General features: G+C 39.8%; 1 protein-coding gene across 2 annotated transcripts in view; it reads right to left on the reverse strand.

Moving 5' to 3' along the window:
• Nucleotides 1–14,942, reverse strand: part of SOCS5 (suppressor of cytokine signaling 5) — a 70,289-nt gene extending 55,347 nt beyond the window's left edge. The window contains exon 1 of one of the 2 annotated variants that reach the window (XM_047782139.1): nt 14,552–14,942. The gene's annotated coding sequence lies outside the window, so the exon portion shown is untranslated. Of the gene's footprint in view, nt 1–14,219; nt 14,483–14,551 lie in introns of those variants that run through there. The other variant, XM_047782138.1, reaches the window with a different exon arrangement.
• Nucleotides 14,943–16,092: the final 1,150 nt, after the last annotated feature.

Consider the following 16,092-nt stretch of genomic DNA (forward strand, 5'->3'; position numbering starts at 1 on the left):
TGGGGTTAGTAGGTGCAAACTATTACATTTAGAATGGATAAGCAATGAGGTCCTACTGTATAACATAGGGAACTGTATCCATCCTCTTGGGACAGACCATGACGGAAGACAATATAAGGAAAGGAATGCCTATATATGTATGTCTAAGTCACTTTGTTCTACAGCAGAAATTGGCACAACACTGTAAACCAACTATATTTTAATTAAAAAAAAGAATTTGTGAAGTCTGAGACAGCTAGAATTTGCAGAGCATATTACCACAAAGGAAGAAACTAAACAGAAATGCTTATCTACAGAAGGGGTCTCCTTGAGTTTCAGCCTAATACCAAACTGCATGTGTGTTATGTAAATCTATGAGGCTAGACCGAGAAAAACTTCCAAGACAGTAACAAATACCGGGTAGCTCTAAGCCTAACAACTTTCAGTGTTCAGACAGGGCCAGGATTGTTCAGTTTCCACCAACTGGAGTGAAAAAACCTTGATCAACACACGGGGCAATCAAGTGGGACAATCACAAAAGAAGGGGTATGCCTCAGTAATGGGCCCAAACTAGCCCTAAACTGAAGCTATTCTAGAACTGCCCCCAACCAAACCCTCCAAAACCCTGAAAACAAAACTCAAAAGATGAAGCTGATCCACAAATTAACTGCCTGCCAGAATAAAACTTAATACTCAAGAAACAGAGAAAAAAAAGGCAAATATTCAATACCATAATCCCATAAGAAATTACCAGATATAAGAAAAAATAAGAAATGGTAACCTACAATCAGGATCCAAAGGGGCAAGGGTAAAGAGAATTTTAATACAGGACCTTCAAAATAGCTGTTAAAAAAAAAAAAAAAAAAGAGTCCAAAGGCTTAAAGAAAAACATGAACATGATGAAGGAAAAAAAAAACAAAAACCCAGAGAAGTGGAAGTTATTTTTTTAAAGGTATTTTAGAATTAAAAAAAAAAAAGAATATCTGATATAAAAATTTAACTGGATGGGCGTAAGAGCATATTGGGTAAAGGAGAATCTTTAAAAACCAGTGTGCTTAAAGAAAGAAATCAGAAGAAAAAGAGAGCACTTTCATGACCTGTGAATTAATGTTAAGTGGCTAAATGAACATAGGTAGGACTGGAGTCTGAGGAGAAAAGAAATAATTGGAAATTTAAAAACCTGAAGTTAGATGGCTAAAAAATTTACAAATATGAAGAAAACAATACACTCACAGACCCAAGAAGCTCAAAAAACCCACAAGGATAAATACAAATAAAACCATACCAAAGGGTATCATATTAAAGTTGCTGAAAACCAGTGATAAAGAGAAAAATCTTAAAAGCAGGCAAAGGGAAAACACATATTACATATAGGGAAAGAAATATAAAAAAATCACCAGAGTTTGTCAGAAACTCTGCAAATGAGAAGATAGTGGAATAACATCTTTAAGGTGCTGAGAGAGGGGAAAACCCTGAAAATCTAGAATTCCGAACTACTAACAATAACTTTCAAAACTGAAGGCAAAATGAAATAAAAAGAGAGAGAAGGAAAGAGACCGGTGCATTAAAAGAAATGTAAAAGGAAGTTTTACAAGCAAAAGGAGTATGACACCAGACACAAACGTGAATCTACACAAAAAAATGAAAATCTAAAGAAATGATTAAAATGAGACATATGAAAGACATTTTTAAAAGTTTTAATTGTTCTAAAAGATAAACTGTCTGACAAAAAGCAAAAACATCAGCAACTGGGATGAAGCACACATAAAATCAAAATGTATGACAGAAAAAGAACAAAAGATGGAAGGGAGAAATTGGGAGTATATCATTACGTAATATTCTTGCATTAGTCATGAAGTGGTATGTTATTTGATGACAGACTGTTATTAATTAATTATAACGGCCACCACTTAAAAAAAAAAAAACTTAACCAATAAACCAACAGAAGAAATAAAATGGAACCATAAAAAAAACCCATCCAAAAGAAGAAAGAAAACCAAGGCAAAAAGAACTGAGAGTAAACATACAGTAATATGGTACATTTTAATCCAACCATATCAATAATTACATTAAATGTAAATGGTCTAATCTAGTGGCAACCTTTTTCTATAAAGAACCAAAAAATATTTTAGGCTTTGGACTCTGTCCCAACCACTTAACTTTGCCACCTGTAGCACAAAAACAACCACAGGCAATATGTAACTGAATAAGCACGACTATGTCCCAATAAAACTTTACTTACATGAACAAGCGGTAGGCTGAGTTTGGTCTGCCAGTCACAGTTATGCCACCTCTGCCACACCAAATTTAAAAAGGTATTGTCACACTGGATAAGAAAGCAAGACCCAACCACATGCTGTCTATAAGAAACTCACGTTAAGTATAATGATACAGATAGGTTAAAAGTAAAAGGATGGAAGAAGATATACCATGCAAATATTAATCAAAAGCATAGAGACTTCAGAACAAGGGAAATTACCAGCAATAAAAAAGAACATTTCATAATGACAAAGGGGTCGACCCATTAACAAGACTTAACAATCCTAATTATGTATGCACCTAACAGTGCTGTAACAGTGTTTGAAACATGAAACAAAATCTGCTAGAAACGAAAGCAGAAATAAAGAAATACAAAATTGTAGGTGAAAACTTTTAACTCTGCTCTCTCTGTAATTGATAGAACAAATAGACAGAAAACTAGTAAAAATATAAGAAGATACACAAAGACCAACCTAACTGAAGTGACATTTACAGAACACTCCACCCAGCAACTGGAAGATATATATCCTTCTTCAGTGCACACTGAACATTCAGCAAGATATACCATGTGTTGGGCCATAAAATAATAAAACAGCTTAAATGGACTGAAATTATTAAGAGGATGTTCTCCAACTACAATGGCATCACATCAAACAGAGTAACAAAATACTTGGATAATCCCAAAATTTGGAAATTATTTGGCAACACTCTTTTGGAAACAACACATGGGTCAAAAAAAAGTTATAAAAGAAATCAGAAACTATTTTGAATGAGATGAGAATGAGAATGTATAGCTTTAAATGTTGATAATTAATATAAATTTAAAAAATCAATGATCTAAGCTTTCACCTTAAAAGCTAGAAAAAGTAGAGAAAATTCAATCCAAAATATGGAGGAAGGAAGGAATCAGTAAAAGAGCTCAAATCATGAAATAGAAAAAAGGTAAACCACAGAAAAAAATCAACAAAATCAAAAGCTCATTATTCAAAAGTACTGACAAAATTGATAACCCCTAGCTAGACTAGCCAAGGAGGAAAAAGGAGAAAATGAATCCAATATCCAGGAATGAAAGAGGGAACATCAATACATGTCCTACCCATGTTAAAAGAAAATACTGTTTTGTAATATATATAATATATTTTCAAGCTGATAAATTTGACAAGTTAGATGAAATGGACCAATCCCTTGAAAGACATAAATTAGGAGTTCCCTCGGTGGTGCAACAGGATTGGCGGTTTCTTGGGAATACTGGGATGTAGGTTCGATCCCCAGCCCAGGCACAGTGGATTAAGGATACACCACTGCTGCAGCTGCAGCGCAGGTGGCAACTGCAGCTCAGATCTGATCCCTGGCCTGGGAACTCCATATGCAGCTAAGTGGCCAAAAAAAGAAAGAAGAAGAAGAAGAAAAAAAAAGACATAAATTACCAAAACAGGCACAATAAGAAACAGAAAATCTAAACAGCCTCAGACCTATTCTTTTAAAAATTGATTCCTTAATTAAGAAATTTCCACAAAGAAAACTCCAGGCCCAGATGGCTTCATCACTGAGCTCTATCAAACATTTAAGGAAGAACATCACTTGTACCCAAACTCTTCCCTAAAGGAAAAGGAAAAGGGAACATTGCTGGTAGGAGTATAAACGGGGGTAAACGCACCTTGGAAATTGTTCTGTTAGTTTCTCTGTGTTAAACATATACGCAGCAATTCCACTACTAGGTATTTACCCAAGAGTAAAGAATACATGTGTCACAAAAAGCCTAGACAAGAATGTTCATAGCAGCTTCAGTCGTAACAGTTGAAAACTGGAAACCACCCTTTCCACAATAATAATAAACTACAGCATATCCTAACAATAGAACACTGGTCAGCAACTGAAAGGAACTAAATACTGTTACATGTAACATGAATGAATCTATATTTTAAACAAGAGCTTCATATAATTTTTATGCCCAGGGAAGCTTGAGAACTATGGACACAGAAGTATATAATAAGAAAACAAAAGGAGAAATGTAAGTGACTGGGTGGTATATAAATTAATCAGCACCATATACATCATAAACTATATGTAACAGCTGTCATCTTTCATAATTGCTTAATTGCTATTTAAATCATATTACAATACTCCTCCATTGCTGTTCAGTTTTCTACTTATGTGATTCAAGGAGTACTAACTCCAAACTTTAGTCTGCAGTCATTTAGCAACCCTAATTTCCCACTAACCCCAATCCAAACTGTGCATTTTAGACAAGGAATTCTGTTCACCCGTTCCTTTTTTTTTTTTTTTTTTTCCTTAATGTTCTACCTTCCCTGGTACATAATGATTTCCCTACATTTTTATTAGCATTATTCTTACTTTTTGTTGCACAGCCTTGTCTTTCTACCTCCTTGAAAACTGAACCAAAAACTCATCTTTTCCACTAAGTGCTAAACCACCTCAGATTCTTTCCAAATTCCCTCAGCACTTGAAGACCTTGCTCCAAATAGATGTATTTATTTTACTGAATTTGGCCATCTCTTCTTAATGACTCACCAACTCCATCCCCTGGCTTAAAGAGTAGAACCTTTGGGGGAGAACTGAAAAGATGATAGTCCTCCTTCAAGGTTCTTTCTCTTGTGCTGTTTTTACTTTTCCTTCTTGGAGTGTCATTCTGCTTGCCAGAGCCTTGAGCTCTACAGGGCTGGAGAAGTAGGAGAGAAAGAGAAGCAAAGAGATGGTTGATTAGGGCTGCTTGGAGCTAGATTTTAAAGGTGAAAAAAGCCTTTGGGCTTCCATATCTGTTGTTGACTACCTTGCCAGCTCAAAGAAGCAAAGAGTCCAAAAAGGGACTAAAGTGAGGAACAGGAAGTGCATGTCTATGAATTCCCTGGCTATGCTAGATGGCCAGACAGGATGCGGTGCACTGTTTCAAAGACACAAAAATACTTCTGGCTTTTTGGCAGCAAATACTTCTATATAGCCTTTGTAAGGCTAGGTCCTGGGGGTTTGCCTGGAAGTGAGAAAAATCTTAAATAAATGTTTAAAAATGTCTATACTCCTGAACTAAGTGCCTATACTGGCAGTTACTTTGTGTTCTATATGCATTATTATTTCGGAATTATGGTCATTACTTGTCTAATTTCAAAACTTTCAACTATAAACTTTATGCCTTCCAAATCATATCTATAAACCTGATTATGTTCCTGAGCTAGACCCATAATATCCTGTTATTATTACTTATCTAAAAATAATGACTACTCATCTGAAGGCAAACTCAGTTCTCCCCTTCTCTCAAACTTGCATGTATTATTCTACTGCCAAGTCGGGAACCTTAGACTCATCTTCAACTTCTATCACTTCCAGACATACTCGCCAAGTCTGGAGGACTTAAACTCCTAAATACCTCTGAAATCAGTGTTCCTGTTTCTATCCCTACTACAAACTCCTTAATTCAAACCATCATAATCTCTTTCCTGAACTAGGGCAGAGCCTAAAACAGCATCTTTGACTATACTTCACCTACCAGAGGCCAGAGACAATGCCTCATTGACTCACCCTGCCATATGTATTACTTGGTGAAAAAAAAAGTCTCCTCTGTTCCTTCAGGCTGTTCTCTTTATTACAGCTATAATCCATTTTCTAAAGGACCAGACTATTTGTATCACTTCCTCACCTATACAAAAAATAAAAATTTGAACTCCTAGTATGGCATTTTGTTCCCATTGTACCTTGCTGAAGTTCCTGGGCCTAGGAACCACAGTAGTAAACCAAGTCATAGCAGTGACAATGCCAGATCCTTAACCCACTGTGCCACCAGGGAACCCCTTCACCCTTCTCCTTAAACACACCCTTTCATTTTTGATAATCTAGACTGTACAGTAACTTAGTCCAGCTTATTTTATTTTTATGAGCGCTCTTGTAAATTTAGAGCCATTAGCTAAACCTAAGTAATGAGTGAAGAAAACAATCAGACAATACAGCCAACTCTCAATTAGCCTATTTTCCTAGTCTTATTAATAACATGGTCAGTGTAAACTAAATGAAAAAGTGAGTAAAATGTTTCAACTACTTGCTGAGCTTCTTCCTTTCTGTAAATTAATGTTAAGAACCTTCAATTATAGACTTGGACTTATTCCCCTCTTTTGACTGACAGGCACAAAGAGAACTATAACTCAATTTTCGTCACATCTATCCTCTTCCTTCCTTTCATCTTTAATACTTCCCTTCCCCAATTCTGCTGTTTCTCCTCTTGTACTCTTCTCTTCCGGCTACCTAAGTTTTCACAGCATTCTCTTTGTCTACCCGTCACAAGAACGTCAGTATTCTTCTATCACTCCTATTGGTAGAACACTTAAAAAATTTAGAAAGCACTTTCGCACTTACTTACTCACTTGGTTCTCACAACCTCCGATTTTGGGATTCCGAAATCAACACATATAAAGTACGCGTGTGTAACAGCTTATACACAATAGATGTTACCCTTATAAGTAAAATATAAGATATTTTATTATATTGTAACTCAGCTTTTGAAGAAATTACAGTTCAAGAAAGTTCAGTGATTCATCTAACATACTGGTATTTCCTCTGCTTAGGACTCTACACCCTCTCTTCACTGGCTCATCTCTTAAAACAGCTCAATCCTTCCCTTACTCCCGGAGCAAGAGTGTTATGCCTGTTACAATGCTATCCTCATGCTTCCACACCAGTCTTTCGTACCACTAAAAGAATCTACATTTCTGGTGTCTTTTCCACCACAACCTATTTTCTTTGTTAATGCTACTTTTATTAATACCCATTAATGATCAGAGCATTTTATTAAGTCAACAGGAGAAACATTTTTATGGGCAGCCAGCACTGAGGGTTAAGACTGTACATCAAAACATCCCTAGCTTTCCTTAAAAATCAAGAATTTAAGGAATGTCTCTAAATACTCTCAAAATATCTAGATACTATCTCTTGTGGTGATGACATCCAAAAGTGTTACAGCAAAGGAGTAAAACCCTAAATTAAACTATCACAAGTTTTAAGAGCTGCCTCCTAACAGCCTGGAAAATGTTTAGGGTTAACAATCTAAAGATCAGGGCCATAATCTCAATTCAACCACACACTGCCAACTTGGGAAAGTCACTTAAACTCCCAGAATTGAATTTCCTTTTTAACAGAACCGGATAATACCACCCACCTTTCAGAATGGTTAAGAGAATTAAATGAAAGAATGACTGCAAAATCACTTGGCCTGGAGCAGAAAATAGTCAAAAAATGGTAACCCCTTTTATAATTATTTTCATGTACAATATCACTTTTGTTTTCAGAACCATGTCCCACAACCCTCAACATGTTTTTCCTTGGATTTTGTGGCCAAGCAGTAACTACAATAAATGCCTTCAAGGAAGTTATCTCTCTGACTTCTGGATCCCCTTCCTGGGTCACAACTCAGTCTATAAATATAATTTGGAATACTTCCTCCTTAATGCATTATCTTGTTCTCTGCCATACAAAAACTCATCAAAGGATGTTCCTGTAGCTTCTTGTTGGCTTGGCTTTTAACTGCCTGGAACAGTACACAGAGTCAGCTGCAACTCTGGCAAATTCCAATGTCAGTCTGTCTTTAAATCATTTTTTAAAATGTTAAATAAAATTATTCCCAGCACAGATCACCTGAGGGTAATAAGGATGGACTATTGTCTCATGTTAGTAACCAGAGTCAAAGACTAAATAAATAATTAGATAAATCAGCTCCCCTTTGGCTACATGCATATTTTAAACCTTATGAAAGTACTTGGACTTCTCCCATCAGATTATATTTCATGTTTATTAAGTTTATCCTATAGCTTTAGAATATACTTCAGCAGATTTCCAGATATAAAGACACACCTAACATGCAGAACCCAATATCTGTGCTAGGGCTAAACTCCTACCAAATCCTGGTTTCCCTCAATATTCTTCTCTATCCAACCTCCAAGCTCTTAACCTTCTTCCTCTGACTACTCACTGTATATGCAGGTTTGAGGTTCAGTTCCCAAATCATTTTCATTCTATCGTTCATGTTCCATTTTAAGTGTATGTGTATTTATACATAAAATTTAAATATGCTTCTATCCTCTTCAGTTGCTTGAAATACAGCATATGACTACTTGATTACCACCTCTGACTGAGGAATCTTGCTCAGAATAGAAAGACTGGATATGATTCCTGTATAGTACTCTTCAAATAAAAATGGAAGTTACAATGTGAAGACAATCTTGGAGCAGATAAGCCCATTTCAAAAATAATTGTTTCTTGGAGTTCCCACTGTGGCTCAGCAGGTAAACGACCTGCCGTTGTCTCTGTGAGGATGAGGATTCGACCGCGGGCCTCACTCAGTGGATTAAGGATCTGGAGTTGCCATAAGCTGTGACTGTAGAGGCAGCTCAGATTCAGTGTTACCATCACTGTTGCATAGGCCACTGCTGCAGCTCTGATTCAACCCCTAGCCCGGGACCTTCCATATTCCCAGGTGGGGCTATAAAAAGAAAAACAAACAAATAATTGTTGGAAAATTCACTTCATCACCACTTCCTCTTATTAGCATTGATAAAGGTTAACTGCATGACATCTCATCAAAAGAAAGGTAAATTTAATTTTGGTGTTAAACAGCATATAACTACAATGCGTATAGACTATATTAGAGAACCTATGGATGTATATTCTCACTATACTGTATTTGGCATACTGTTATTATGATCTTCCTTAAGTCAATCCTCAGAATTTTTCATCTGCAAGTAAAGTCAGGCAACTATTTCTCAGTTAAATTACTCAGATGTAAATTTACCCAACACTAACAAGAATCCATAGTCCAGCTCAGTCAATTACCCTTCAGAATTACTGCTGCTCCAACCAGATTCAAAAGACCTTTTTCCCATTTAAAAGTAGGATAGTTGGCTCAGATGAAAAATTTATTAAGTTGGGCAAGGCAAATGATTCGTATTTTCCCTCTGTCATTCTCTAACATCTACAATGAAGCTGAGAAAGTAGTTCGCATGCTCTGTATCTACTTAGTCCTTGTACCTATGAATTTTCCTTCCTTCCTTCTTTTTTTCTTTCTTTCCTTCCTTCCTTCTTTTTCTTTTGGCTGCACCAGTGCCACACATAAGTTCCCAGGCCAGGGATCAAACTTGAGCCACATTAGTGACAATGACAAATCCTTAACCACCAGGCCACCAGGGAACTCTGCCATAAATTTTCAATATGACTAACAAGCAATTCACAGCGTCATAATTATTTCTAAATACATAAAGAAAATTAACCTAAAAACTGAGCAACTATTGTTTTTTATTACAGCACGGTATTTATGTCTTTTGAAACCATATTTAACAATTTTATTCACATAATTATGTAACAACCCTGAAGAAAAGATCTGAATGACTAAACTCTACGAAGTTCCTTAATACATGTCATGAGGCCAAAAGTGGCCAATAAATTATAATAATTTCATAATCTTTATTGTAACAACCAGAAGAAGATTAGGAGTTGGTCACTCTCAAACATTTGAATTCTTATCAATGAAGGAAAAATATGACTCGAAAGTTTTGATGGCTCCATGTAACTCTCTTAGCCCTGCTGGCTGGCATTACTTCAGAGTAAAGGGTGACCCATGTATTTCTATCACCTCAAGTAATACCAACAGGATGGCTGCCTGACATTTAAAACAAAAGAGCGAAAAATCAACTACTGGCGTAATAAAGAGGCTTTTGAGCTATAACCTGTTTCTGATTTTAATCTCTAACCTATTAAATAGGCTCGATTCAATAAAACGCTAAAAATAAGGGCAATTTAAAAATATTATGTGAGGGAGTTCCCATTGTAGCTCAACAGGTTAAGAACCCAACTAGACTCCATGAGGATGTGGGTTTGATCCCTGGCCTCACTCAGTGGGTTATGGATCTGGCACTGCCACAAGCTGTGGAGTAGGCTGCACTTGGATCCCACATTGCTGTGGCTGTGGCGAAGGCCTGCAGCTCCAGCTCCGATTCAACCCCCACCCTGAGAACTTCTGTATGTCGCAGGTGTGGCCCCATCCCCCCAAAATTATGTGATATAAATTTTAAAAATCATTGAAATAATGTTAAAAAAAGGTATAAAAAAAGTAAGCTCATGTGTGAAGGCTAGTAAGAAGCTACATGGTAAAGATATTGTGAGAAGGAAAGACCACAAAGATGCAGGAGAATCAAAGTTAAAGAGGGCTGTAAACACAAGATGAGCTGCTATAAAAACAACTGGGGAACCTGATAAGGAAGAACTCCCCAATAGTCGGGAGAAGAAATCCATCACTTTTACCTTAAAAACACATTTGCTAAACCACATGTTCATGATACGAATAAGACCTAGACTATAGCAAAATCAAAAGCAACAAAATGTTACAAAATTGGAGTTATTTTTGGACAAATTTTATCTCTAAAACCTAAAGGTTCAATGAACGAAGTCACCAAAATATTCACTTAGGGAGTTCCTGTTGTGGCACAGTGGTTAACAAATCCAACTAGGAACTATGAGCTTGCGGGTTTGATCCCTGGCCTCGCTCAGTGGGTTAAGGATCCGGCGTGCCGTGAGCTGTGGTGTAGGTAGCAGACGTGGCTCAGATCTAGCGTTGCTGTGGCTCTGGTGTAGGCTGGCAGCTGCAGCTCCGATTAGACTCCTAGCCTGGGAACCTCCATGTGCTGCGGGAGTGGCCCTAGAAAAGGCAAAAAGACAAAAATAAAGTAAAATATTCACTTAATAGAAAACAAGGTTCAGTCATTTTTCTCATGGTTCCACTGGGAGAAGGGGGTTGCAATTAATAATAAACCATAAAAAGTCCTGGTTTCCTCATCTAAGCTTAACCAATTAGCCTCCAGAACTCACTGTATTTTCAATCATTGAAAATACTCACTGGAAATCAATTATTAACATTTTAATTCTAGAATAATGAAATTGCAACAAGGGTCTCCCATGGACACTCAGAAAAGCAGCCACATTCACTCTAACTTGATAGGCATACCTAACTCAAGGTCCAAGGTGAGCAGAGTAAGGACTAAAAAAAAAACGTAAATAAACTAAGTGCCCCTTAAAGCAGTCTATGATTTGATCACATACTTATTTAGAAATTTTTAATAGCCGCAAAGTGACTTCATTAACAGCAAGGAAACAAATGGGCATACAAGTACCTAATGAACATTACAAATAATGTCTAATATTTGTTGCACCCTTACTCTGTGCTAAGGAGGTACTTTTAATCCTCACCAATACCCTATGAGTTGGGTACTTTTATTAACCTCACTTTAGGTGTGAGGAAACCCAGGTACACAATGGTTAAGTAATTTGCCAGGATCATAACGTTATTATACAGATCCAGTCTCTCTCTATCACAATTATGATCAAAATCATGTTTTCATAATTATAACGTAATTTTACTACTGCTCTTTGTAAAGGTACTAAAACCCATTTTAACATTAACTCCCCTCCCCCAAAGTTACTTAAAAAGTAATTTTCACATAATTTACTTTGAAAATATAAGAGCCTTTTGAAATCTCATAATTTTTAAGCAGTTAATTTTTAGCATAAAAGTTTCAGAACACTGGCCTACTCTAAAAAGTTTGTCTACTATTTCAATCTAGATGACAGCTTATCTCTTCCCAATGAGAGGGAATATCAGCACTTCTGCTAACAATGCAGCATACTGTTTTAAACTCTTCAATAAAAGCTCATCTAGTTTTATATCACTTCATGTATAAAGATAGTCAACTCAAACTTCCCATCCTTAGAGGGGAACAACATCACAAGTAATCCTAAAACCATTTAGAGCTGGCCCTAGAATGCTTTAGAAATAACAACGTGATGTGATAAAGTAGAAAAACTGGCTACAGTCAGAGATCTGCCCACCAATCCTGGCTCGTCACTAGCTAGCATTTTAGTCCCTTCCACTGGTTTGGGCTTCGGTCTCCTGATCTGCAAAATAATCATATCCACGGTCTACTCTTCCAGCTCTAAAAGAAATGTGACTCATACACAAACATCTTTTTTCCAAGCTTCCCATTCTTATTCTGTTGAGTTATTACCATTACTTTGCAAGCATTCAGCATTATTTTTCCTTGATTCTACAAAGGGAGGTAAAAGCCCATTCTAAACAAAGGTGAGAGAGGAAAGCTTTCCGGACCACTGGTTTGCCACAGATGAGCCCCAAGGTGAATAATGTAGAAGCTATTATAATGTTAAAAGGTGTTAGGTTTCAATATTTTAGGCTACTGTTTGGTGTGCCAGTACATTCTCCCTAAGGACAAACAGTAAAATTCAAGGACAATAGGGAGAAAAAAAATGTAATTACCCATTTCTTCAGTAACTAAGAGGTGGCGACTGCAAATATCAACACCTTTTTGCAGAAATGTTTTCTCTGACTGACAATTACAATTTACACCAAAGGGAAAATACGATCTACAAAATTTTCTTCTATATGTTTAAGTAGACCCTAAAAACACACCTCATTTTTCATTTTGTAAATTGTCAGGAATTAGTAAGATAACATATATATGATTAAGAAAATATTAAAAAGATTAAAGATCAAGCTGTACAATTCTCAGCTTCCTCTTCTCAGTGACATGAAGAACCTCCACCGGCTGCCACAGAGGTGGATTCTGTAGACTGCCACTGCCTAACCCAGGTATGCATTTTTTACGTTCTTAACCCACTCTCAAGAGTGTTATGCAAGTTCAGGATATTAAAATTAAACTAAACATCTGACATTAAGATTCCCAACTGTTAGAACACTCAACCTGATCTTCACATTGCCTTCTAGAGCTGCTAACTAACCAACATCTTCCCACTTCAACGCTTAAAAGTTAAAATATGTTAAACTATAGAATTTGTGGTTCAATTTTGCATGACCTTGTAAAGAAACAATGAAAAGCAAGGAGAGAAAGCATTCGAATTACCTATTAATCTTGCAGAATAAAAGTCAGTAGCAAAGTGTAATAGTACAGTCCAGCCAAAATGCTACGTTGGGAGGAAGTAAGCCATTGCAATGGATGGAGAAACCTGAAGAAAGGATCTTCTCAGATGGAGAAGCTGCTACAGGAATTTCAAGGAGCAGTTTGAGAAATTCCAACAAAACTAATAACTGGTAAAACACCACCGAACACATACATATATCTTAAAATAAAAGATAACGTCCAAGGTCCACCTTTTCGTTGGAATACCAAAAGAAAATGTGATCTCGACTCCAATCCCCCAGCCTTTCAAAGTTCAGAACCAAGCCAAGATGTGTACTTAAAACTGTTTCTGAGCATCCTTCTTTAAAAGCAACTCCCTCTCCAGCAAGTCACTTCCCTCTGGCTACTTGAACGTCCAAATCCCAGCACCAAAGAATCTTAGGACCCCAAGCAGTTGCAGAGGGGTCTTTCAGTGCCCTCCTGAGCATCCCTTCCCACCTCCCGTTAAACTCCGGAGGTGCTCCAGTCACTTTCCCCATCCAAGCTCCCCAGTTCTCTGGCTCACCTCCCGGTGGACCTCTCTTCTCGTCGACCTTGAGGACCCCGGGATCGGAGCTTTAGAGCCCCAAATGACTTGGCCGGTAACCCCTAGCCTGCGGCGCGCGCAAATGCCCCACAGTCTCCGGTGACCTCCCCTCGATTCACCGCGACCCGTATCACGAACGCCCTCCGACTAGCTCGGAGCAACCCCCTTTCCCTTAAGCGACCCATGTTCCTCCAACCAGAAAAACAATTCCACGAAATGCATCGAGAACCTACTAAGTGCAAGCTCCCACTATGCGCCGCAGGGTCTGCACCGGGCTCCCGGCCCGGGTTTGCGGTCCCCCGCCCGTCGTCCTCTTGCCTGCCAGAGGGCCGGCGCTGCCTCCACCCGGGGTGGAGGCGCCGGCCGGAGGCGGACTGCGCCGGGCGCGGGCACCGGGGGCCGGAGAGGCGGCTGCTAACGGAGGCGCGAGGGTCCGGGAAGCGCACACTGGCCGGGCTGGCCACGGAGACACTTACCGGTCGGGACGCGCGGAGCGGCCTCATCCAGGGGCACCTGCGGCCAGGCAGGACAGGCCCGGACGGCGCAGTCACCAAGAGGGCGAGTCTGCCCGCCTGCCGTCCCGTCCCGCTCCCTCCGACTGCCCGTGCGAGCGCAGTCTTGCTTCCTCCGGACGGAGTCCGGGGACCCCAGCTCCGCCGGATGCCCCCGCCAGGCCCCCACCCCTTTCCCCGGCCGCCTCCCCCTCTTCACCCTTTTCCCCTCCCCCCTCCCCGCGCCCCCACCAGAATGGAAAATACCTCCCCGGGCGGGGGGCGGCGGGGGCACGCCTCTCTGAAGGGCAGCCTACCGTGACCAATAGCAGGCGGGGCTCTGGAGGGGCGGGATTCTTAGTGGCCAATCCGAAGGCGTGTAGGTGAAGGCCGAAGTAGGGAGGCAGGGAGCGAGAGGGGGGTGGCCCGGGAGTCAGGGAGGTCCGGCCGCTCGGGTGCGCGCTGTGCGCGGCTGCCATTTTGGAGTCGGGCAGCTGCGACGGCGGCCGGTCCGGCCCGGGGAAAGAGAGGAGCCAGTCAGGTGGGAGAGAGGCTGTCACGTGGGTTTGAGGGGCGGTCTGCGGCCTGAGGGGAGGGGTCAGCGGCGGCGAGTCACGGGGGCTGAAGAGGGTCACGTGGTCAGAGAACGGCCATCAGTGGGCTTGGGGGCGGAAGGTCAGCCTTGAGGTGGAAGAAGGAGGAAAGCTTTGTCCCTGGTTTCTCTCTGTCAGGGAAAAGGAAAAGAAAAATGTTGCATGGAGGACGGGAGTGCCGGCTCGGAAAATGTGAATGAGCCTTCCCGTTAGTAAATGCAAAGATCCACGGGAACCTGGGCACTTAGTTTAATTCAAGCATTCCCATCCCCACGCCCGGCTGTCAAAAACGTGACTCATTTAAGGATGGAGGGGGTTCGTCTCCCATTTTTTGCTTGTACTTTATATGGAAGGGCCCCCGCCCTAGAAATGGCTGAAAGGATAAAAGCGTAGTTGAGGCATTGTGATGCCTCCAGGACAGGCCATCTGGCCTTATAGAAACCTCTTCTTCATTCACAAACTTAACAGGCCACTTCTGTGTTAGACATTCCCGTGATCGTATTCCGACGCCTCCAAATAAAAAAAAAAAAAAAATTTGACCATCTAGCTCTCATCTTTATTTCAATTCATGCTTCCAGAATAGGCTAAGTTATATTCCTTACTAATCCACTGAAAATGCACCTCTTAAGGCTACCAGTGGCGTCATATAATCGAGTTCAAGAGTCACTTTTTGGTTCTTACATGATCTCTTTTGCAGTAGATTCTATGGACTACATCCTTCTTGAATCTTTTTCCTCCCCAAGGCACTCCTCACTCCAGTTTCCCTGAAACCGTACATACACCTTTAGATGATCTTTCTTTTCAATTAACCTTTCTAAATTTATTCTCTATTGGCTCTTGAAGAGAGTCCCAGGATCTGATCCTTAGTCCTCTTCTCAGAAGGTACATGGTCATCCTACTGCACACAGGGTGGTCTAGCCATTTTGATGGCTGAGTGTATGCAGATGAGGTCCCAATCTGCATACACAGTCTCCTCTTGAACCTAATCAGGACATACCCAAACTGGAACTCAAATACCCTAAGAGGTCCACAAACTTGCTCCTTCCCATCTGTCCCTTATCTTCTTTGATAACATCACCATCCATTCCCTTAGCCAAACCAGAACCTGAGTGATCCTCTAGGCTACTGTCACTGCTGCAACACTTCCCTACCCTTTCAAACTTTGTCATGACGATTGTATTTACCCTTTGTCTCAATTTCTACAGCCACTGCCTCACCTGGGCCATTTATTCATTTACCCAGTATTTACTAAGCATTTTACAACA

This window comes from Phacochoerus africanus, chromosome 5 (assembly GCF_016906955.1).
Source record: "Phacochoerus africanus isolate WHEZ1 chromosome 5, ROS_Pafr_v1, whole genome shotgun sequence".
Classification (NCBI taxonomy): domain Eukaryota; kingdom Metazoa; phylum Chordata; class Mammalia; order Artiodactyla; family Suidae; genus Phacochoerus; species Phacochoerus africanus.